General features: G+C 32.1%; 1 protein-coding gene across 3 annotated transcripts in view; it reads right to left on the bottom strand.

Annotated features, from left to right (window-relative positions):
* The window catches only part of LOC134728350 (uncharacterized), a 35518-nt gene extending 9811 nt beyond the window's left edge, over nt 1-25707 (bottom strand). The window contains exons 1-2 of one of the 3 annotated variants that reach the window (XM_063592934.1): nt 25650-25707; nt 19389-19435 (exon numbers count right to left, since the gene is read on the bottom strand). The gene's annotated coding sequence lies outside the window, so the exon portion shown is untranslated. Of the gene's footprint in view, nt 1-11302; nt 11324-19388; nt 19436-25649 lie in introns of those variants that run through there. The other 2 variants (XM_063592938.1, XM_063592936.1) reach the window with 2 other exon arrangements.

Genomic DNA, 25707 nt, shown 5'->3' with positions numbered 1-25707 from the left:
AAGTTTAAACATATTGTATTGTCTAAATATCCAATAAGATTGGATACAAATTATAATAACTTAAAATAATTCTATCAAAAAAGTACAATATACAAAATTTCAAGATGATTTTGTTATTTTACATATTATTATATTTAAATTCAATATAATGACAACATCAACCAAATATATTTTAGATATTGAATCTAAATAAGGTCAATGGTAGAAGGGAGATAATCCCAATTAACGTAATAAATAAGGGAGATAATTCATATTGACGTAGTAAAATTGTACTGAAATTTATTAGGACAATACCAGCCAATCAGATTGGAAGAAATTACTCTAAATCAGGATAATGTATTTATCAGAGTTGTACAAAAATCAAACATATAAAAATGTTGTTTGTTTGTAGTTGACAAGTGTTTGGTTAAATATCGTAAGGTCGGTTCGATTGGGATATTGGTTCATGAACGAGTGAACTCAGGTGGTTTAAAGTTATTCGAGCCATTGCAGTTAAAGTGTACAGTAGAATTTTGCCAAAATTAATAATATTATTAATCATTATTTTTTTTAAAATTTGTAGGCCACCAGTACAGGGAACTTATGGTTGGAAAGATTAAATTTGCCGATGGCAAAATCGATATTTTCGGTAGTGCCAATGTAAATTATATTTAAAAATCCAATTAAAACATTGGTGGGCCAAACTTAAAAAGTGTACTTGTAAGTTCGTGTAAAGGTTCGATGAGTTTATACGGGTCAAATAGTGATTTCCATGATTTTATTACAATATTATCGTAGAATTAAGGATGTGAAATTTTCTAAAGGTTCAACCAAATTTACTTTTCAAATATTTGTATCTATGAAAGAATTTATGATCCCTGACATCATAATTTAACAGTGATGTATTGATTACGTTAGTTAAAATCTATGCCATCACTACACGCATGGGCATAACAAACGAGTCACCGTATGATGAACCCTAAGAAACATTCGCCGTTTAAAAAAGGAAAATTAACAATATGGAATGAATAATCGTCTCTTTTAGTGTCCATATCATTTCTTTAAATCTTCAAGATAAGTTTTCAAAAATCAAATTTCAAATGTGACAGCAAATTTTATATTTTATTTTTAATCATGTTGTACGAACATTTTTTTGTTCGCAATCGGATTTATATTAATGAGATTGCTCCTCATTGTGTATTTACAGAAGTCAGTTAACAAACATTTTGCAAATCTCAATACATTAATTTATTTATTCAATTTATATATATATATATATATATTAAATGACTGAATAAATAGTCAACGATAAATCTTACGGGGCGATGGATCATATAAACATGATGCAGTACACTACATAATATAATATATAACAAGTCTAAAAGAATACAACATCACCAAAAACACAATAAAACGAACAATATGTTAGATATTTCGGATAACAGATATCCTTCTTCGGTAATTGCACGATGAAAAATGAATCATGTCAATTCAAATTAAGACTCTATCAAAATCTTGATTTATACAATTTAAGCGAACGCTGGAACAATTTTAAAATTTTCAAACACACCGCAAAGACTACAAAAATATGCCAAAAATAAAAAAAGTTATTTACGATGTGAACTGGCACAACTCTAAATTCCCAAAGGTGTTGACAGTTGAGATGTTAAACAACTGCGTGGAAATACAGTCCCAATAAACAGTCCTGACCGATCTAAACTGGTACGATATTTAAAATATGACAACGGTAGGGCAGTTGCATCAGAGACTGTGTATTTAAACATCTAAAAAATATAGTAATTTGATGATAAGAAAATTGAGTAATAAATGTTTACTAAGGTTAAGTAATAGAACGTGGCTGCGTACTTACACATTCTTGCCAACTGTAATCAAAACTTATATAATTCAAAAATTCCTGAAAAGTGTAAGGGTCCAGTACGGAAGCCGTAGTAACTGGCCACAAGTGATGACAGGAAATTAGTGATGGTAGGAAAAATGAGTGACTCTTCTATGTTTTTTCATTAATGCCCTCTGGGGAAACTGTCCTCAGCTTTCTTATCCAAAAACTTTCCCGAGCAAGTCTGTCGGCCTTTGACCAATCCTCGTTGTGATCTATGATAGTGATGGTAAGTTTTTTAAGATCAGCTTGGGCGTGCCCATGTGATCTTAAATGACGACTTACGGGGAGGTCGGGCTTGCATGTGTAGTCGCTACGATGACCATTCATGCGTTTGTTGAATGGCTGTTCTGTCTCGCCAACATACTGCATGCCACATCGACACTGAAGAATGTATACAACATTCTGGGTTTTGCAAGTTACATTACAAAATATTGTGTACACAGACCCAGTGGAGTGGCAAGTAAATGTTTGAGTATTCACTATTTGTTGGCAAGTCAGACATCGTTTGTTACCACACGACTTGCACCATCCTGTAGTTGAACAGCTTTTATTAGAGGAGACGGCAGCTTTTACAAATAAGTCTTTTAGACTTGCTGGTCTCCGAAAAGCTAAGACAGGAGGATCGGGAAAGATTTTGGATAATTTTGGGTGATTGGCAATACTTTGCCAATTGGCACGGATCAAACGTGAAAGGTTTGAAAAAGCGGGATTGTATGTTAACACAAATGGAACTATTTTGCTGCGCCTCTTCTTTTTGTACTGTAACAGGTCTTTGCGGCTGTTATTGTTAGCACGCGCAAACCCCTTATCTATGTCCCATTTCTTATAACCTCGTTTGATTAGAAATCCGCGAAGTTCCTGTAACCGCTGAGTGACAGCCTCCTCAGAGGAGCAAATCCGCTTTACTCTGAGAGCTTGACTGTACGGGATACTTTTTGTACAGTGTTTGGGGTGACAGCTTTGGGGAGAAAGGTACTGATGTTTATCTGTAGGTTTACAGTAGAGGTCTGTTGATATGACACCGTCCTTTATAGATGTAGTTGTGTCCAAGAAAGATATCTTAGAGTCAGATATTTCATATGTAAATTTAATTGACTGGTGGGCGTTGTTTGCATGTCTGATAAAAGCATCCAATTTTTGTTGGGATTCGATCCATTTCATGTCAACATCATCGATGAAACGGAACCAAGACAGAGGTTTGGATAAAGATGATGAAATAATATGTTTCTCTAATTTGCCCATGAAAATATTGGCGTAAGACGGTGCCATTTTCGTCCCCATCGCTGTCCCGTTTATTTGAAGGTAATTATCACCATTAAAGGTAAAATTGTTGCATTTAAGGACCAGAGTAAGCAGCTGGACTAAACATTCGGTTGGTGGTTCTAAAGTGTTGCGAGAGTCCCATATTTCCCTACACGATTGTATTCCGTCATCATGAGGTATGTTGGTATACAAGGAGGTGACATCTAAAGTGACAAGGAGGGTTTCCGGAGGAAGAGGGTTCATGGATTCCATTTTGCGAAGATAATCTGTAGTGTCTTGAATGTGAGAAGGAAGATTTTCTACATGACATCTTAAATGAAAGTCTACAAATTCGGAGATTTTTTCAGTCGGGTGGCCGTTAGCGGATACAATGGGTCGACCAGGATTGTTAACCTTGTGTATTTTAGGAAGAAGATACAATCGACCAGGCTTGGCGCCAAGCCTGGTCGATTGTATCTTCTTCCTAAAATACACAAGGTTAACAATCCTGGTCGACCCATTGTATCCGCTAACGGCCACCCGACTGAAAAAATCTCCGAATTTGTAGACTTTCATTTAAGATGTCATGTAGAAAATCTTCCTTCTCACATTCAAGACACTACAGATTATCTTCGCAAAATGGAATCCATGAACCCTCTTCCTCCGGAAACCCTCCTTGTCACTTTAGATGTCACCTCCTTGTATACCAACATACCTCATGATGACGGAATACAATCGTGTAGGGAAATATGGGACTCTCGCAACACTTTAGAACCACCAACCGAATGTTTAGTCCAGCTGCTTACTCTGGTCCTTAAATGCAACAATTTTACCTTTAATGGTGATAATTACCTTCAAATAAACGGGACAGCGATGGGGACGAAAATGGCACCGTCTTACGCCAATATTTTCATGGGCAAATTAGAGAAACATATTATTTCATCATCTTTATCCAAACCTCTGTCTTGGTTCCGTTTCATCGATGATGTTGACATGAAATGGATCGAATCCCAACAAAAATTGGATGCTTTTATCAGACATGCAAACAACGCCCACCAGTCAATTAAATTTACATATGAAATATCTGACTCTAAGATATCTTTCTTGGACACAACTACATCTATAAAGGACGGTGTCATATCAACAGACCTCTACTGTAAACCTACAGATAAACATCAGTACCTTTCTCCCCAAAGCTGTCACCCCAAACACTGTACAAAAAGTATCCCGTACAGTCAAGCTCTCAGAGTAAAGCGGATTTGCTCCTCTGAGGAGGCTGTCACTCAGCGGTTACAGGAACTTCGCGGATTTCTAATCAAACGAGGTTATAAGAAATGGGACATAGATAAGGGGTTTGCGCGTGCTAACAATAACAGCCGCAAAGACCTGTTACAGTACAAAAAGAAGAGGCGCAGCAAAATAGTTCCATTTGTGTTAACATACAATCCCGCTTTTTCAAACCTTTCACGTTTGATCCGTGCCAATTGGCAAAGTATTGCCAATCACCCAAAATTATCCAAAATCTTTCCCGATCCTCCTGTCTTAGCTTTTCGGAGACCAGCAAGTCTAAAAGACTTATTTGTAAAAGCTGCCGTCTCCTCTAATAAAAGCTGTTCAACTACAGGATGGTGCAAGTCGTGTGGTAACAAACGATGTCTGACTTGCCAACAAATAGTGAATACTCAAACATTTACTTGCCACTCCACTGGGTCTGTGTACACAATATTTTGTAATGTAACTTGCAAAACCCAGAATGTTGTATACATTCTTCAGTGTCGATGTGGCATGCAGTATGTTGGCGAGACAGAACAGCCATTCAACAAACGCATGAATGGTCATCGTAGCGACTACACATGCAAGCCCGACCTCCCCGTAAGTCGTCATTTAAGATCACATGGGCACGCCCAAGCTGATCTTAAAAAACTTACCATCACTATCATAGATCACAACGAGGATTGGTCAAAGGCCGACAGACTTGCTCGGGAAAGTTTTTGGATAAGAAAGCTGAGGACAGTTTCCCCAGAGGGCATTAATGAAAAAACATAGAAGAGTCACTCATTTTTCCTACCATCACTAATTTCCTGTCATCACTTGTGGCCAGTTACTACGGCTTCCGTACTGGACCCTTACACTTTTCAGGAATTTTTGAATTATATAAGTTTTGATTACAGTTGGCAAGAATGTGTAAGTACGCAGCCACGTTCTATTACTTAACCTTAGTAAACATTTATTACTCAATTTTCTTATCATCAAATTACTATATTTTTTAGATGTTTAAATACACAGTCTCTGATGCAACTGCCCTACCGTTGTCATATTTTAAATATCGTACCAGTTTAGATCGGTCAGGACTGTTTATTGGGACTGTATTTCCACGCAGTTGTTTAACATCTCAACTGTCAACACCTTTGGGAATTTAGAGTTGTGCCAGTTCACATCGTAAATAACTTTTTTTATTTTTGGCATATTTTTGTAGTCTTTGCGGTGTGTTTGAAAATTTTAAAATTGTTCCAGCGTTCGCTTAAATTGTATAAATCAAGATTTTGATAGAGTCTTAATTTGAATTGACATGATTCATTTTTCATCGTGCAATTACCGAAGAAGGATATCTGTTATCCGAAATATCTAACATATTGTTCGTTTTATTGTGTTTTTGGTGATGTTGTATTCTTTTAGACTTGTTATATATATATATATATATATATATATTGAAATGCAAATCGCTAGGCAAAGACCTCTTTTGATTTAAATTTTTTATTCAAAAAGATGTGACGAGCATATTTTATCAGTTGTTGCCACTGTCAATATGTGTTATTTGTCTTGATAATAAGCTAACTTTGTCTAACACCCGATGGACAGTCTTTATAACAATTATTCAGAAAGAAAGTCACAGCTAGAGCTCAAATTCTAATTAGACTATAATAAATTGCTCTAGACCAATGAAATTGAAGGATTTGGTGTTTCCTAATTGTGAAGAATGAATAAAGTCATGTTCTTATAAAAGAATTATCCTATTGTTTAGGCATACTTACAGTTCAGAACAAAGAGTTCTATAAATGCATTACAAATGCACCGAAACATAGTTATCAGCTTGAAAGAATATGTGATTATAACTGACTAAAAGGTGTATTTTGAAACAAACAAAATTAAACAAAACCAGACGAAAATTATTAGTGCTGTGACATTGGTACCCTTAACGTTATCATGAAAATAATAATAACTTCAAATTACTAAAAGGAATAAACAATTTCAAAGCAATTGACTAACAAAGGCAACAGTAGTATACCGCTGTTCGATTCATAAATCAATTGAGAAAAAAAACCCAAATCCGGGTTGCACTAAAACTGAGGGAAACACATCAATTATAAGGGGAGAACTGCACACAATAATAAAAAATAACACACAGAGAAAAAAAAACTTAAACCTTTAGCATATACTCTATTAACATTTCAGATTACTGATAGGCCGATAGTACGGGGCGCCGAATGGGACTCTTTAGGAAATAATTCCTTCGTGTCATGCTCTATGCTCATTTTAACATGGGTAGGCATTATATTTGTCGATATTTTACACTGAGCGTTAGCGAGGTGTAAAATGTGGTCAAATATAATGCCGACCCATGTTAAAATGAGCATAGAGCATGACACGAAGGAATTATTTCGATTCTAATAGGACAAATACATTATTTTTATAGGTCGAAGCGTACGAAAATACCGTAAAAATGTTTGGCTTTTCCCGTTTCCTCCCAGAGGAGTTTGTGCATTACATTTCATATTTGATAAGTTAAAAAAAACTATGAGCAGGGTAAATATATATTGTTTTATAAAATTATATGATAAAAATTTATGCAAACTGCTTAAATGTATACATTTTAAAGGATAGCGATGGAAATAACGTTAATATACACAGTAAGTTCGTTCGCATGTGTCAAACATATTTTTTATGCTCATTAGAACACGGCTTTGTTTACAAAGCGTAATAAGGACGTCATATTAGAATGTGGTTTTGTACAAAATTCAATTCTGTCATAAACAAATCATTTTTGTCTTACAAAACTATGTGATACAGACTTGTTTTATGAGAACATCAATTTTGTGATGACAAAACTCATTTTTGTAGACAAAATTAAGTTTTGTAGACAAAATTAATTTTTGTAGACAAATTTCATTTTTGTAGACAAAGTTCATTTTTGTTGACAAAATTCATTTTTGTAGACAAAATTCATTTTGTAGACAAAATTCAATTTTGTAGACAAAATTCATTTTTGTAGACAAAATTCATTTTTGTAGACAAATTTCATTTTTGTAGACACAATTCATTTTTGTCATGATAAAAGTTAATTTTGTCGAATAGGTATGCAAATATAAATTTATTTTCATACAAAATTGACTTTTGTTACCTGATATGGAAATTAAAACACAAAAGTCAAATGAGTGAGACAAGATATAATTTTGTGAGACAAAATTGACTTTTGTTAGAAAAAATTGACTTTTGTACTTTTGTTATACAAAATTGACTTTTGTCTGACAGAATTGACTTTTTTGAGACAGAATTGACTTTTGTGAGACAAAATTGACTTTTGTGAGACACAATTGACTTTTGTGAGACACAATTGACTTTTGTGAGACAAAATTGGCTCTTCGGAGACAAAATTGGCTCTTGGGAGACAAAATTGACAAAATTAAATTCTGTGAGACTGGCTTTTGAATTTTGTCAATTTTGTCTCACAGCATCATTTTTGTCTCACAAAATTATTTTTGTCTCACAAAATCAATTTTGTGTCATAAAAGTCGATTTTGTATTCAAATTAGTTCACATAATCCAAACTTAATTAATTTGTATACAAAATTGACTTTTGTCGCCCAATTTTCAAATTAGGTAACAAAAGTCAAATCTGTGATACAAAAATTAATTTTGTCATGACAAAAGTACAACTAAAAGATAATTTTGTATGACAAAAATTTTAGATTTGTAGTAGGCTACAAGTTTTGTTAAACTGAACTCATTTTTGTTGAACAAAACTGACTTTTGTCCGTACAAAATTGAATTTCGAGTACAAAACTACAAGAGTCCCATTCGGCGCCCCGTAGATAGTGAGATTGGAAATATCCAATATTCTTATAACATTATAATAACAGAAATTTAGTTTAACTATGCATATAATTTTTGTTAGGCACTGACTTTAAACATGTTAAACATTTCCCTGACACATTGAAGTACTATGATGTGAATGACTGGACTGACGTATTTGCTGTAAAAATAAAATTCAGTTTTGATTTTTTTTTATATGAAATGGAAATAAACAAAAAGATAATTCCTCGCTTAAATAATAATGAATTACATTCATACTCACAATCAGGAAACATTTTTTACTATTCCATTGTACTGTATATCATATTATTTGTAAAACCGAATCAATTAAATTTTCCAAATTCCTTACACCACTAAATCTACTTGTAATCCACAAATGGAATTCATTTAAAAGGAAGTATGGCATTACGTCTAGGTTAGTCTTTTATAGCATGCTGTTCGTAGTGAGCAAATGCTTCATATTGAAGACCGTACTTTGATCTATGAGGGTTTAAATTTTGACTTGGATGGAGAGTTATCTCATTTGTAATCAAACCACATGTTTTTATTTCAATTGGCAAGGTGACCTGGGGTTGGAAAACCCATTTTTGTTTTGACGATCAATGATTTTGAAAAAAAGACTTATGGTTGGAACCCCTCTCCCGTTTTTTTTGTGTTTGAACTTCCTTTTAAAAATGGCTGGATTTGCACCTGCATGTCCCCATAGATAGCAACTACCAAATATAAAAGACACTTCGGTTTATGTTTTTTTTTTGTCAAGGTGACAACTTTTAGACTAATACATATACATAAAGATGACATTTAAAGTATCTTCCGATATTATCTTGGTTAAGTTATTTGAAAATAGTAGGTTGCATTTTTTGTTTCAAAACTTGATTATGATACAAGAAAATCTTGTGTTGTTACTTAGAACACAAAAAAAAGTATAAATTATAAAAGTTAGAAGGCAAATTCAAGCAATTTGATAGAAGTTGTAAGAATGTGGTAATTGCAAACATTGCACTGACAATGAAACTAGTTATTAAAGCAACCAATCAAGAGATCATGTGAGCCTTGAGCACTTTACAATATTTGTAAAGAATGATAATCCCTTTCTTCATATATATTTATTCTGTTCTGTCCATGAGTACAATGTGAGGATTTATCCAAATCACAACAAGATTTTGTTTTTTTGAAAAAGATCAATGGTTGCTATTTAATCAATAGTATACCTTCAATGTGTAAAACTTATCAGTAGACATTAGATAAACATAATATTTGAATGATACCATTAACGGTACCAACATGGCGTTGCAAGTTTGTTTTAGATTTATGAGTTTGACTGTCCCTTTGGTATCTTTCGTCCCTCTTTTTTTATATAGAAGATAAACATTATTACAACGTAAGTATCTCAGTAGATAGATGTTTTTGTGTTCTGTTAAATTGTTCCTCTTAAAATTGTTACACGATTATGACTGCTATACCAATATTTTGACTATATTATTTATTATGTCTGTTTAGTTCACGCATCATTGTAAATATAACGGAATTTGATGAGACTGTCAACAAAGGGAGAGGTTTAGCGCTATAAAACCAGGGTGAAGCCACCATTATCTACAATTGAAAATGCCTGTACCAAGTCAGAAATATGACAGTCATTGTCCATTTCTTTTTGATGTGTGTTGTCATTTGATTTTGCCATATGATAATGAACTTTTCGATTTGATTTTCCTCTAAGTTCAGTATTTTTGTGATTTTACTTTTTCTCTAATGAGATGCTCGATGTTAAAATATTTGAAATTCTAAAAACTAAACAAAATTTTGAGACATTATAAATCAAAAAGGGACCAAAAGTAACGCCGGACAAGCAATTGAAGCTATGTAAAATAAATCTCTTTTTTTAATCAAAAATTATTTCAAAATTTTATATCAGCAAAATGTAACATATATCCTTTTTGTCTGCTAGTACATGGTGTGAAATTAGAAATATTGAATTTGGAGGATACAAAAAAACTAATATTCTAGCAGAGGTACACTTTCAATTAACTGATCCGATAGAGCAATTTAGTATTTTCTGATTTGAAAAATTCATTGGAATGTTTCAGGCTTAACTTATAAAATATTTCAAGAGTAAAAAGAAATGAAAAAAGAGGGAGAATGATATTTGAATAAATGATCTTTTATGATAAAATTAAGAATGGAAATGGGGAATGTGTCAAAGATACAACAACCCAACCAACAGGTCATCAATTAAGCGAGAAATTTCCGCACACGGAGGCGTCCTTCAGCTGGCCCCTGAACAAATATATACTAGTTCAGTGATAATGAACGCCATACTAATTTCCAAATTGTACAACCATTCGGAACGATCCTATACACATTTTCTAGTTTACTTTGCAATAAAATTTCAGTGAGTTGATTGAAAGAAAACTTTAATTAATTTACATTCATGAGTTTACGTAGACTCCAAAGACTATATCCTTTATTCAGCTAACATTTTGATCGTTAATAGTAAATACATGGTCAGAAGTTTTATCTGAGAAAACATCAGAAATAACAAGTTAAAGATCAGAAAATTATGGTGATACTAATCATGTCAACAAACGTTTGCAATTCCTTTCTTGCATGAAATAATTTAATAGAAAAAAAAGCAACAGTAGTATACCGGTGTTCAAAAGGTTTTTATCGATCGAAAGAAAAACAACTCCGGGTTACAAACCAAAACCAAAGGAACTTTTGCAAACAATAATACAGTAAGTTTAAAAAAAACAAACCAATGCAGTTGATATTCATATCAACACCGAAGTGCAGACTATTGGGCTGGTGATAGCCTCGTAATGTGTATTTTATTTAAAACTATTTTGCAATTTTTTTTTTTTTTTATCTTACATAAATAATTACACATACGCATGCATCCGTATTTAGACTACATAATGTGCCATTTGTCAATTTACACATACTTACACAAATATTTGAAAGGAAAGATATATGCAGTATTTTATATAGGCCTTATGATTTTTAAAATAACTGCTACAGCTTCTTTTATAGTGCTAAATTTTCGTTACATTCTAAAGTATTGATTTACGTAAGTGCTTATCATGGATAACGTACCTCTAAAAACATCTTGCATACTTTTGTATTTTATCTTTACAAATGGAAGTTTTTAACGACCTTGACTGGCTATACAGCCCTTGCACGGTCGGCCATTATCTTTCAATTTTTTTGTAAGTTAACAAGACAGAAAAATACCCATCATGCATTATTAATGTTGAAGGGAATCCCCTACCACAAAGATAAACTTACACCAGTAAATATAGTGACGGTTATTCCCAACTTTTTTTTTATCTAGTACATCATAAGATCAAAATGATTAAACTGTAAACCTACTTTTAAGTTCCTTTATCACTTGACTTGATTGTAAATTATAATTTTCATAGTATCATAGCTTTATTTGCCCCCATCAAACATGCTTTGTAGATTTTTTTAAACGTTTATGTCCTACTTGAACGACTTTTAAGAAACTATAAAGAAGAATACGACGCGACAACGGAAATCATAACTCGTTTCTGAATAATTTTCAGAATAGTGACTACTTGCATTTATTTGCAAACAACTCATACGTAACTTAGCTACTGCTTGAACATCAATCCCCGAGGACAAAACCTGCTTAGGAGTCAAACTGTGCTTCGATACTATCATCATTTAAATGGTTTCCAAAATTTCAAGATATTTTTTCAGCGAATCTATTTTTGCCAATATGCCTAAGAATCAGGTAGTGGTGAAAACATGACAAACAAAAACCCACTCAAGATGACATTAATTTATGTTCAAATTGTATTATGGTGCACGGATATAACATTCGTTTCCTTTTCTTTTTCTGGTAATTCAAGATATAATTTGGTTGAAATGCACTAGAAAATAAAAATTAAGGGGAGCTGACTCTGTAATTTGCTATCATTCTAACCAAAAGTTATCTGGAGATTTCTGGAAGTACCAGACACACAGAAACAAAAGATCTACCATGTCTAAATCAGTATGAGGGTAACTTCAAAATAGGATGGTTAGGTCGGTGGTTTTTTTTTTGGTAATGTTTTGATTTTTTCTAAATTGCCTGATTCGTACAAAGACTGGCACTAAAGCAAAAGTTACAACAACCATGTACCTCATTTCATGGTATTTTTATAAGGTAAAACAGTGTATATCCGTTTCTTAAAAAAAACGTGTATTACGTCAGCAGTATGTTTTCCATTCGATCCGTTGATTAATAAAGTATAAGTTTGATTTTGTCAGGTCTTATTAACTTCCGCCTTTTTTGAATGAACAAGAAATCCACATATGTGAATGCCACTACGCAAAGTATTTAGGTAATCTCTTCAAAACATATGAATATAGTTATCGAAGGTACCAGGATTATAATTCAGTACGCCAGACGCGCGTTTCGTCTACACAAGAATCATCAGTGACGCTCATATCAAACTAGCTATCAAGCCAAAAAAGTGCAATTTGAACAGCATTAAGGATCCAAAATTCCAAAAAGTTGTGCCAAAAACGACTAAGATAATATATGCGTGGGATAAGATAGTCCTTAGTTTTTCGGAAAATTCAAAGTTTTGTAAACAGGAAATTTATAAAAATGACCACATAATTGATATCTATGTTAACACCGAAGTGCTGACTACTGGGCTGGTGATACACTCGGGACGAAACGTCCACCAGCAGTGGCATCGACCCAGTGGTGTAAATAGTTATCAAAGGTCACAGGATTGTAGTTCAGTACGACAAACGCGCGTCTCGTCTACATCAGACTCGTCAGAGACGCTAATTATCAAATTCGTTAAAAAGCAAAAAAAAAAGTGTAAAGTTTAACAGCATTAAAGATCCAAAATTCCAAATACGACTAAGGTAATCTATTCTTGACATAAAAACATCCTTAGTTTTTCGAAAAATTCAAAGTTTTGTTGACAGGAAATTTATAAAAAAAAAATTATCATATAATTGATATACTCCGAAGTGATGACTACTGGGCTATTGATACACTTGTTTAATCTGACGAACAGTTCATTATACAAACATGCAGATGAGCTGGCAATATAACGTTTTTTCTAAGGATCTCTGTGAAGTTAATTAAGGAATCCAATACACACATATTAGGTCCTCATATTTGTTGCTCATTCAAATATTGCATGAGGACAAATAAAACCTTTGGTTCGCCAAGATCTTATTCTTATAAAAAAATACTATTTTTTGTAATGGAGTAACTGAGTGTTCATTCATTCCTGTTTCTTTGAAGAGACAGTCGTAGTAATATAATTAACAGACGAGAAAACTGTGTGAGGCCATGAACGCAGAAAACAACAATTTTTGTAGCTTCTTTGTCTCTGAATACCGACAAAGGTCGACGATTTACACAGTGTTTTTACTTGTAGATTTTACACATTATCAGCGACATAATTACTATAACAAATGACAGAGTACCTAGTTCAATCTATGTTTTGTTTTCCCCATGCTGAGGTGTTATCCTCTACGGAATCCATGATTATTAAAATTATGATTCAAATTGATGTGTTGGGGCTCTCCAAAGTTTACACGAATTTAAAAGATTATGATACACATTTAACGTAATCCGAGCTAATGATGTAGATATGAAAGAAAGTAATAAAACACCAAGTAAGGAATCTAGGATTTTTCACCTTTGGACTTTTTTAACACGACTTTGCTTAGATCTTAAGCTTGTATTGAATAAACTTATTACGTTAAAAGAGGCACGAAAGATACCAGAGGGAGAGTCGAAACTCATAATTACAAAAAATAAACTGACAACGCCTTGGCTAAAAATAAAAAGACAAACAGACAAACAGACAAACAGACAAATAATAGTACAGAAGACACAACATAGAAAACTTAAGACTAAGCAACACCAAACCCACAAAAAAACTTGATGTATCTCAGGTGCCCCGGAAGGGTAAGCATATCCTGCTCCACATGTGGCACCCGTCGTGTAGCTTATGTTATTACAAATCCGGTATTTTATCTAATTCGGTAGGTCACATTCGTTAAAAGGGAAAGGGTATTGTAGTTACATCTGTAAAACGGTTATTCCATAACGGTCAACCAAATCGTAATGACGTCCATAAAATTAACAAAGGGTTGATTTCAACTTCACCATTTGGATTTTTTGGTTAAATAGCGTCCTTGTGAGAAGCAATCTTCTATCAAGTTCACTTAAGACTGTACTCAATCCAACTTATAGCCGGGAGTGTTTTTATGCTGTCCTGAAGAATGACAGGATCTTGCTACCCACAAGACTCTCGTCGTTTCAATCATGTTTGTAAAGACCCGGTGATTATGACAGTTGGTTTCATTTTCTGAAAAGTACAGGATTTTACTTGTGTCAATTAAAACAATTTTGTCGTCAAACTTGTGATAGCGTCTGTAAAATATCAGAAAAACAAGTTCAACTTCACCGTTTGAATTGGTTCTCTAGGTTTGATTTGTTTTCTTGTGAGCAGCAACCTTAATTAATTGAGAGATATAAACTCCATAGGCAGCCTATCCTTGATTGATGCTACATAGATATAGGAAGCTCTCGAGAAGCTGAAATTATCCCTATTTTGTTTCAACCGATCCTCATTATCAATTTCTAGATGCAAGTTAATATATAAGGCAGGCTGTATCTGTTGTATCCTCTCAGAAGCTCAAATGTTTAAGTACTAGTGATAGGTTTTACCTGCTTAATTGCTAATGAATGCAGGCGTATTGCATGTTTTACATCTGGGTTTTTGTTTCTGTTGGAAAATTAAAATAATAAGAGCCCATTAACTAGTATCAATCATTATTTCAGTAATTTAAATGACCTTGACAATTGATTCCAAATTTCAGAGATAAATTTGTATTCAGCTTATTCACATTTTGAGTGTTAGAAAATATAACAGTGATTTAAGTACCGGTATGTATTAGTAGAAAAGATCGGAAAACCCAGAGTGAACCTCAGACATTTATAAGAAAACCCTATATTGGTTTATTTAAACAAATGAAAATATGGTTCAATATAAGCATTTTCATTGCTCTTCGACATCGTAATTGATCTTGACGTCATAACTTATTGACCGAGTGTCACAGATAATTCTTATTCACTTTAGTCTGGCATGATAAATATGTTGTGTTTTTTTTTAATTGAAAATAGAAAGCTTTGGCCAAACTCATTACTGCTTCATAAAACGTTTTGTTTCCAATGCTCTTCAACTTCGTTTTTGACTTGGTATTCGTATGAAAATAAGTAGATGTGGTGTGGTTGCCAATAAGAGTACTATCCCCCAGAGACAAAATGAGTTAACTATAGGTTACCATACGGAATTTGACAATGCGCAAATCTCTAAAATATATTACGAATTAAATGATCCCGAATTGGCACAAACAAGAAAGCTAACGGTCTGATTCCTTTTCAAAACAATAAACGAAAAATAATTATGATATACGGCATGAAAGGACCGAACAACAGGCATATGCACAAGGTGGTGGGGTTACAAATGTTTGCCAGTGCCAAATCCTCGCCTTAACATGGAACAGTTGTTAACAGTACAACATAAGAACAAATGAATACACTCAGTTATAATAAGTGCTTTACTCATCGGATCAATACGATACAGAAAAACAAGACCACATCTGGTGTGGCAGGATGTTTATACTTCCCCCACAGCAAAAAAGAAGAAGAAAAGGCACTTAATACAGATCTGAGAATACTTACAGTTTCTGACAGCTAGTTCAAGGCAAATAATTACTAAACAAAAAAAAAACAGTTATCTAAGATTAAAACATCAATAAGTACACACCCACTACTTATTTTATTCGAGCACCATCGTTAAATCTTCTGACGACAAAAAGTGCCTCTGGCGTAAACAGACATAAGCCTTGTTTCCTTGATAAGTTTTCACGATACCATTGCAGAAAAACTATCAATCCTTGATAAAACGATCAAACCAATAGCCAGCAGTATAAGTAAATATATAGTATAGATATACAATCATTTTGTTTTTATTTTTCAGTTTCCACACTTTGTATTTGTAAAAGAATCGAAGTTTGGCCTTTCTATGATAAAATAGATATTCGAACGTTTAATCTTCTTGGGTTTGAACATTCCTTATGAAAGTAAGAAAACAAATGTGATATAAAAGAACACATATCCCGCTGCAAATGTTTGCACCTGTCCTAAGTCAGGAATCTGATGTACAGTAGTTGTCGTTTATTTATGTAATATTTACGTGTTTCTCGTTTTTTATATAGATTAGACCGTTGGTTTTCCCGTTTGAATGGTTTTACACTAGTAATTGTGGGGCCCTTTATAGCTTGTTGTTCGATGTGAGCCAAGGATCCGTGTTGAAGGCCGTACATTGACTTAAAATGGTTTATTTTTTTTTCATTGTTATTTGGATGGAGCGTTGTCTCATTGGCATACACACAACATCTTCCTATATCTACATATATATGAATATCAATATTAATTTTTCTAGCACTTAATGACTCTTTTCTTAAATTCTCCGTTGTTTAATGATTAATAAGAAATTGACCATAGATGAATTTGGCTGATAATTGAGGTCCTAGGTTTGGACATACAGCTCTTTATGTATTTTAAAAGAACTTGTGCATTCGTCGCTGATAGATTTTGTAATTTTAACGTCTCTTATGTATCACGGTAAATCTAAAAAGTGTTTTAAGAAGCATCAACATAGTGCATTGATATTTTCATCTGACATTAGTTATATTTATTAATTAACTGTTTAAAAAACTTTGAATGTTTTGAAAAACTAAGGATTTTCTTCCTCGGGTATAGATAACCTTAACTGTATTTGGCAAAATATATAGGAATCTGGTCTTCAATGCGTTCAACTTCGTACTTTATTTGGCCTTTTTAATTTTTTGGATTCGATCGTCACTGATGAGTCTTTTGTAGACGAAAAGCGCGTCAGGCGTATATACAAAATTATTCCTGGTATCTATGATGAGTTTATTTTATGTTTAAAAAATGTATTTATAGTGATATCAGTCGAAACAAAAAACATGTATTTAATAAGAAGACTTTAAATAAACAAAAGTAGAGCTGTATAATTGTAGCATTTTGATATATTTCAGATTCGTTATTTTCATCAATATTACGGGGACTGCATGTAGACTAACAGATCGAAAAGACATATGAATTCACCAAGTAATTTCAGTACTTTTGTAAGACTCATTTAAAATATATATATAAAAAAAAGGAATATTTATTTGTTCTTTTTCTCGGATTTTGCACTTTTTCGCAACTTTCTTGATTTTCTTCAACTTGAAAATGTAAGTTACTAAGTACGCAAAATAATTAAGCATACTAGATGTTTCCCAATTTGCTTCGGTTGGCACGTAACTCAAACCGTTAATGTTGTTTTGGGGTAACAATTTAATGCATAAATCTTTTGTTCATCATGATACAATTTCAAATCTGAAACTGCATATCAGCTATAACTTGATGATATTTGTTTTTCATTTCACCGTTTCTGAAATATTTCGTTTTTGAATCTATTGGTTATAAAGGTTAACATGTAAAAATTGAGTTGGTTCCAATTTCTTGCTAAATTTTGCAAAGATGTTACTCAATTATGTTCGATAATTACAGCTATGTTTTTATTGAAAAAACAGTGAGAGCTAAGATTATCTTTTAACTGAACACAATGCTAGATAAATCAAATACAAACAAAGAATGCTTGAGTGCATTAATGCTGGAGTATTTCACAAATCACTTGTTTGTCAGCATTTTCAAGATGATTTCCATTTTCCGTGTATAAAATGTTGTGTTGTCCAAATATTTATGACCTCGTCACACCATTCATTTAAAATAGACTTCCCAGACTATCATAATCATGATAATTATTTTGACTAGCTAGTTAAGAATTGTGAAAATATTTGTAAATTTGTGGATCTCGATTCATATAATTGTATGAATTTCAAGATCATATATATTAATCACAAAAATACATAAGTGTTTGTGTTGTGCAGTGCTGTTAATTTGCCCGTGGTTATTCAGCGGTTTATATGTAAATGTACTACTAGTATGCTATTATTTATTTATGCGTCTCTCTTTGTTGAGTGTTCTTATGTTTGTTTGTACTGTATTCCTGTTGCATAGTGTTGTCATTTTAGAGATATCTTTTAACATTGCCATATAAGTGGGAGGTTTGGCTAACTATAAAACAAGGTTCAACCAATCAGTTATTTTTAAATGTCCTGTACCAATTGAGAGCTATTGCAGTTCTTAAAAAATAGGGCGTATCTATGTATGTTTGCATTTATTTTTGTTGCACATCAGTAATTCTGTTATTCCGCTGTTTTCAGCTTATAGCTGACATGTTTTCCTGGGTTAAAGTTTGTAACCCAGAGTTGTTTTCTCTCAATCGATGGACAACTTTTAAACAGCAGTATACCTTTGCCTTTAAGAATGTTCTTAATATTTGTACTACTATGCATAAAAAAATAATTGGGTCTTGCAAAACGGAAAGACCCAGTTTGTGTACCTCCTTACAAGAAAATGACCGATTTGTTCATGTAAAAGCGTGAATTCAAGAAAGTTTGTAGATTTAAACAATTTCGGTGGTCAGATAATGAGCTTGTCAAAGTCATATAAACCATGCAAAACAGATATAAACACATACAATTGCTTTTAACAAAAAACATAGCAATGGACCTCTGAACGACGCTACCGGATAGGCTTTGTTATGTTTTACAGTCGAGACAGACAAATCCTCAATGCGCAAATTATTTTTAAGTATTGTAGAGACGGATTGTCATCCACCCTTCAAGGCAGAATGTAATATTAACATTCTGTCAAAAAACAAAATCAAAATCGGCATATTATGCTTTACATACCGTTCGCAATGCAATGAATTTAAAATTATTTCTTTTCTATTGAAAAAACATTTTAAAAGGTTAAAAGATTCTAATTCTCATAAACCGTCACTTGCTTGCATTTTGCGATAAAATGATTTATTTGTTGATATTGTAATTTTTAAAACTAATCCAAAAAAGCAAAAATTCGAGAATATGTAAAATAAAAAAAAAAAGGTGTCAGAATAACAAATATCATATTTCCGAAAAAAAAATCGGGATTGAAATTCATAATACAAAATCTTTTACACGATTTCAATTATTATCTCTAACATATTGCAGTACTTACAAATTAATCCTGGTGACCAATTTTCTATTATTGTTTGTAAACATAACCTAACAAATAAAAAAAAAACCACATTTGTGAGTCTCATATCAAATTACACTAATAAAACTGCGTATATAATTGACTAAAATATCAAGGTAGCTTGTTATGGATAAACTCCAATGTATGGTTTCCCTTCTTTAAATAATTAGCGGAAAACATTTCGTTTTCTTAAAAATAAACTTGTTTTAAGAAAGTGAAGGTCAACCCGTTTTGAAAAAACAGTTTTTACACAAGTGAATGTATGTTTAAAGGTTGTAATTTGCATGAGATCATTTAAATCATAGACAAGCAATGTTACTTGTTTCTTGATCCTATTTATTTATACTGCACTATCGTAATTTCAGTCATTTTAATAGAATTTAGACGAAAGGCATACATACCCATTACATTCAAATATCTTAAAATATCGATGATTAATGTTATACATTACCCAGAACAACTTTATCTTAACAAGTATACTTTATTCTAAGTAGAAGTTATATATACATAGCTGTAAGACATAAATATAAGAAAATCTATACCTATCCCAGATAATTCATGTTAACATAAATAGTAAGTGTTGTTTCTTTTTTCTTCTTACGAATACCTTTATTTAGATTTCTGAGAATGCAATTGATAGTTAGAAGTCACTGCTGACCACATACAATACATCGCGTTTACAAAATTATCGGTCTTGACATTGCTGGACATACGAAGGTATGAGTGTAATGTCCAAAGTTAGTAATAGGAAGCCATGTTTTGATACATGTTGATAGGATATAACTGACAAAAAAGAAAACAGGTAGTCTTGGAGCTTTTTTTACGATTTTGCCCACGACAAAAATATACTGACTGTAGATATACCATATTAAACAGAAAAATAACAACAACAAAAAAATCGAACTCCGAGAAAATTCAAAACGGAAAGTGACTTCTAACGACAAAATCAAAAGGCTTGCCCAAACACATCAAACGAATGGATTACAACTGAAATATTATTAGTTTTTTTTTCAGTTATATGACTACAACTACTTAAACATTTTCTAAATAAACGGAATAAACAATAGTTGATGACTTTTAATAAGCAAATAAAACATATCAAATCGAAATCAAAACGGAAGATTTACCCTATATGTATGTATTGACATTATTTCATAACAAACAATTCTCAGAAATAAAAAGAAACAGTACTAAAACAGAGGGGCGAAAGATGCCAAAGAGAAATTCAAACTTATAAGTAGAAAATAAAATTGAAAACGCAATGACAAAAAAGACAGAGACAAATTCCCAAATACAGTACACAAAACACAACATAAAGAGCTACAGAGTGAGCAATAAATAAAAATTGGAGGTAATCCCATGTAAAGGAAGTATCATTAACCACGAGATAATAAGTCAATAATACAGCAATTTAACGAAGACGTCTATAGTACAAAATAGTATTATTGCATTATGTTTATAAATAGTTTATTGTCTTTTCAAACTCACATACCGGAAAGAAAAGATAATAGATCACATGAAGCAAAACTTAATCTCTCTAAACAAAAAATATCGCTGTTCAACCTGATCGTGTATGGTCTTACCAGTTACAAAATATGATATTCATTATACTTTAGCGATAATAAGAATAAAATAGTTACAATCATTTAAAAATATTTTTTGTTAAAAAGGAACAATGCATTTAAATGAACATGAGTTATTTATTGCGTTATTTGTATTGCATGTTCACAAAAATAGTTGTATATGCATTTGGTGTAACAGAAAACATAGCTAAAACAACTAGGGCGTTCCATTTTGAACAACACTTTTAACTTATGTACGATTTTACAAAAAAAAGGCTGCTCAAATTTTAACCTATGTAGCAAGGTTTTGGTACTATCCTGATTTTTTCCCTATACTTAAAGAAGTTACAGATTTTACTTCATCTATTAATATCATTTAGGCAACTATTGTCTTTTCTCAGATGCTCGATGTCAAAGTATTTTAGAAAAAGAAAACATAATCCAAGCGGTGAATTGCTGATAAGATAGAGAAACAAGAGGTAAATGAATCAGAACTATGCAATAGAGAAATAAATAATAAGGGAACATTGGCTTAATATGCAAAACATTCTATTTGTGTCTTCCTGAAACTATTAAAATTCAGATTCTAAGACTTATTGGAAAATTATGAAGATGCTGATTAAGCCAAATAGAGGATCTAATAACATACCCCCATTAAAAAATATTCTTAATGATAATCGTTTTGAGGAGTTCGCCGATAGAGACGACGAGAAATGCGACATTCTAAATAAGTATTTTTGTTTCATTTCATCGCTAGCAGATGTTGATGCTCAATTACCCGATTTCGACAAAAAAACTAACAATTTATTGAATGATATAGTGATAAGTACTAGTGAAATTGTTGATATCATAAAAACTATAAATCCCAAAAAAGCGTCCGGCCCGGATGTCATTAGTCATAAGATGCTTAAAATTTGTCCCGACAAAATTGCAATTCTATTATGTATTATATTTAATAAATCCTTGCATCAGTGCAAATATCCTTCCAGCTGGAAAATTGCAAATGTTATAGCCTTATTTAAAAAGGGGGATAGTTCATTACCTTCAAATTATAGACCTATATCACTCATAAGTTGCATAGGCAAAGTCATGGAACGTGTTGTATATAAATATGTTTACAACCACTTACAAAGATTTAAATTAATTTATGAGTATCAATCGGGGTTTCTTCCTAAATGTTCAACGGTTCACCAACTGTTAGAAATATATAATTGCATATTGAACTCACTTGAAAAGAAAGAGATAAGTTGTTTCGTTTTTTGCGATTTCTCTAGAGCCTTTGATAAAGTTTGGCATGATGGTTTATTACATAAAATGAAGGCTTATGGTATAAATTGAAATCTGTTAAAATGGTTTAGAAGCTACTTAAGTGATAGAAAACAAAGGGTGGTTATCAAGCAATCTTCTTCAAAACTTTGCAGTATTTCAGCTGGAGTTCCTCAAGGGTCGGTCCTTGGACCATTACTTTTTATAATATATATAAATGATATTGCAGAAAGACTTATTTCACTGTGCAGACTCTTTGCAGATGACACATCGTTCAGCTGTGCGGATCGTGATGCTTTTCAGATAGAAACTGTGATAAACCATGATCTAGAACAGCTGAACGAATGGTCCAAAAAATGGTTAATGTCTTTTAATCCAGATAAAACAGAAATTATGTTATTTTCTAATGTTGAAACCCCAGAAATGAACTTTATATTCAATGATAAAAATATACCTATTACAAATATGCATAAACATTTAGGGGTTACATTTAGCAATGATGCTAAATGGAATGCCCACGTTGATAATATTATATCAAGCACGTCTAAACATATAAATATGCTAAGGAAGTTGAAATATAAACTGAGCAGGAAAAATTTAGAAAAACTCTATTTCGTTTTTATAAGACCTTTATTTGAGTATGCAAGTGAGGTTTGGGATAATATTGGGGTAGGTTATGTCAATAAACTGGAGCAATTACAGCTCCAAGCTGCTAGGATAGTTACGGGCTTACCTATATTCACAAGCTCAAGGGCTATTTATGAAGAACTTGGATGGGAAACATTAGCTGAAAGAAGAGAGAGAAGAAAAATCCAATTGTTTTATAATATTCAAAATAATAATGGTCCAGAATATTTGTCAAATTTAATTCCCCAAAAAATACAAAGTATGACGGTTTATCCTCTACGCAATGGAAATGACATCATTATTCCATTCTGCAGACTAGCATTAACTGATGATTCTTTTATTCCATCAACCATACGTCTTTGGAATAATCTTGATGATTCAACTCGTGATGTGGAATCAATTAATAAATTTAAAACTGAACTTAAAAACCGTTACCCTCAGAGTAATATTTTTGTTCCGAAGCAATATGAATTTGGAAATCGAAAATTGAATATAATTCTCACCCAACTTCGATGTTTTGCATCATCCTTAAACTATGATCTATATAGGGTCAACATTATTTCTGACCCTTCCTGCCGCTGTGGTGTTAATCGTGAAGATTCCTATCATTTCTTTTTTAAATGTATATTATATTCAAACATACGAAATAAAATGTTTGAAAGTCTTCGCTGGCTTCCAAATGATTGTAAAATTAACATAGAACTACTTACCTCGGGTAGTTGTCTTCTTACTTTAGAGCAAAACCGAAACATTTTCAAAAATGTCTTTGAGTTTATTAAAAGTTCGGAAAGATTTCAAATTGTCTAGGTAGCAAACCATGATCGCACACACATCATCATCTAAGATTTCTTCTCCCTTTTTTTTGTCCTTTTTATTTTTTTTAATTGGGGTTTTGTTTTTTTATTATTATTTTTTTTGTTTTTTTTTTCTGTTTTCAAAATAATTTATTCATTTATATATTTTTATTTTTATTTATTTTTTCTGTATTATTATTGTTTTCTTTTTCTTCAATCTTCAATTTTCCGTCTTTTGATCCATATTTATATATATATTTACTAAATTAGATATACCATTCTTTACATGCATGCTCATACATATATATTGCTATAAATGTTAAATGGAGAAGACTTCATAAGTCTGTTTGACTTGTGTCTTATCCAATTTGTACTTTAACAAATAAAATATGTTTAAACTAAACTAAACTATTAAAATTAATACCATTCCGGCATCTAGTAAAGCTTTCAATAAAACTTAGAAGTATTGATATAAATAGTATCAAGTTTACTGCACCAGATGTTCATTTCGACATTTTTTTAAATTTTATTCAAGATATTAACATATCCCTCACATTCAAATGTTTTAGATGCACATAACATACTTGTTCAAAAAACCTGTCGTTATCTATTTTTATTTCATGCCTTTTCAGTGATGTTCAAAATATTTGTAAATACAAAAGATATACCGTAGATTTATTTGTAATTATTTGTAGTTATTAATTTTCGTTGAAAATATTTAATGTTCGTGGACATTTCATTCCGTGATCTTAATTTTTTTTAATCTATTGTATAGTAGCTGTAAACAATGAGTTTTGAAAAACTATTCAATTTGTTCTTTTACTTTATCCTCGAAATCAATACAAACATTACCTCAAGGTGAAGCATTAACAGAAATATAAAATGGCAAGTAAGTCCTCTTTAAAAATGAAATATTTTTTCCAGAAACTATTTTTGCTTTAGTTTTTTTTTTTATTAAGTGAAAATGTCATATATATATACAAGCCAAATAAATTGATCACGAGATGTAACATGGATCTTAATTATTAATTTAATATCAAACAGAAAACAATAAACTTGCGCGGGGAAGATGGTATACCGCAAACATGAATTGCAAAACTTCAAAAACGCGCGCCTGGCGTATAAAATTAGAATCCTGGTACCTTTGATAATTATTTGTACACCATATCCGGATTTTTACAAGTAATTTATCTTCAGTGATTACAGCAACGGTTATCAGGAGGCCATTTAATTTATCTCAATTTAGGGTTGACTCTTGAATCTTAAAGACTCGAAATAGAATGAACGGATCATATAGACACGAAGGAAAATATGATACAAGCAAAAACGAAAAATTATAAACAAGTCTAAATTAAAAACAACGTTCCAACCTATGATTGCGTTGGATAAAAACAGCAATTTTAATGCGTGTGCATGTAAAACAAATGTCTTGGTAGAGGGTCTAGATAAAGCGCAAACAACATTTTCCAAAAGACAAATATCGGATTGAATATCATATTTTAAATCCCTCTGTAGGGTTGTCATGTCCACGCATTTTTATAGAAATAGCAATCATAAACTACAAATTAGCATTTGAAATATAATAATAGAGGCTTTAATGCTACAACCGCTCTTTTAAGGTATCACTTAATGGTGAATGTTTTTCAGTTAGACTCTCCACTTAATGTCCTGTACCTGAATATTTTATGTCCTCCCCCTTTCAATCTCTTTTGATTAGTATCAGAGTTTTAAAAATCTACTAATGTAAACAACGAGTGGAATAACCTCCTTTGGATAAATATAGAATGTGCGCAATAAATAAGTGAAATACATTAATGGTACTAATTCTATTGTAAATTCTATTCTAAATGTATTAATTAAAGCTAATATTCCTTCTGTTAATTCTTAGTGAATGTTGAAGAAATAGAAAGGAAAACTTACCATAGAAGTCAAGTTTATAATCTAGTTCACCAAACCCGCGTTTTATATGCATAAGACTCAACAGTGGAACTTACGTAATCACGGTTGGTAGGCCAAACTAGATACCAAGTTCAAGAGAATTACACACTAAAA

This window comes from Mytilus trossulus, chromosome 8 (genome assembly GCF_036588685.1).
Source record: "Mytilus trossulus isolate FHL-02 chromosome 8, PNRI_Mtr1.1.1.hap1, whole genome shotgun sequence".
In the NCBI taxonomy this organism is placed as follows: Eukaryota; Metazoa; Mollusca; class Bivalvia; order Mytilida; family Mytilidae; genus Mytilus; species Mytilus trossulus.
Note: the sequence above shows the minus strand (reverse complement) of the source record. Positions and strands in the feature narration are given on the sequence as shown.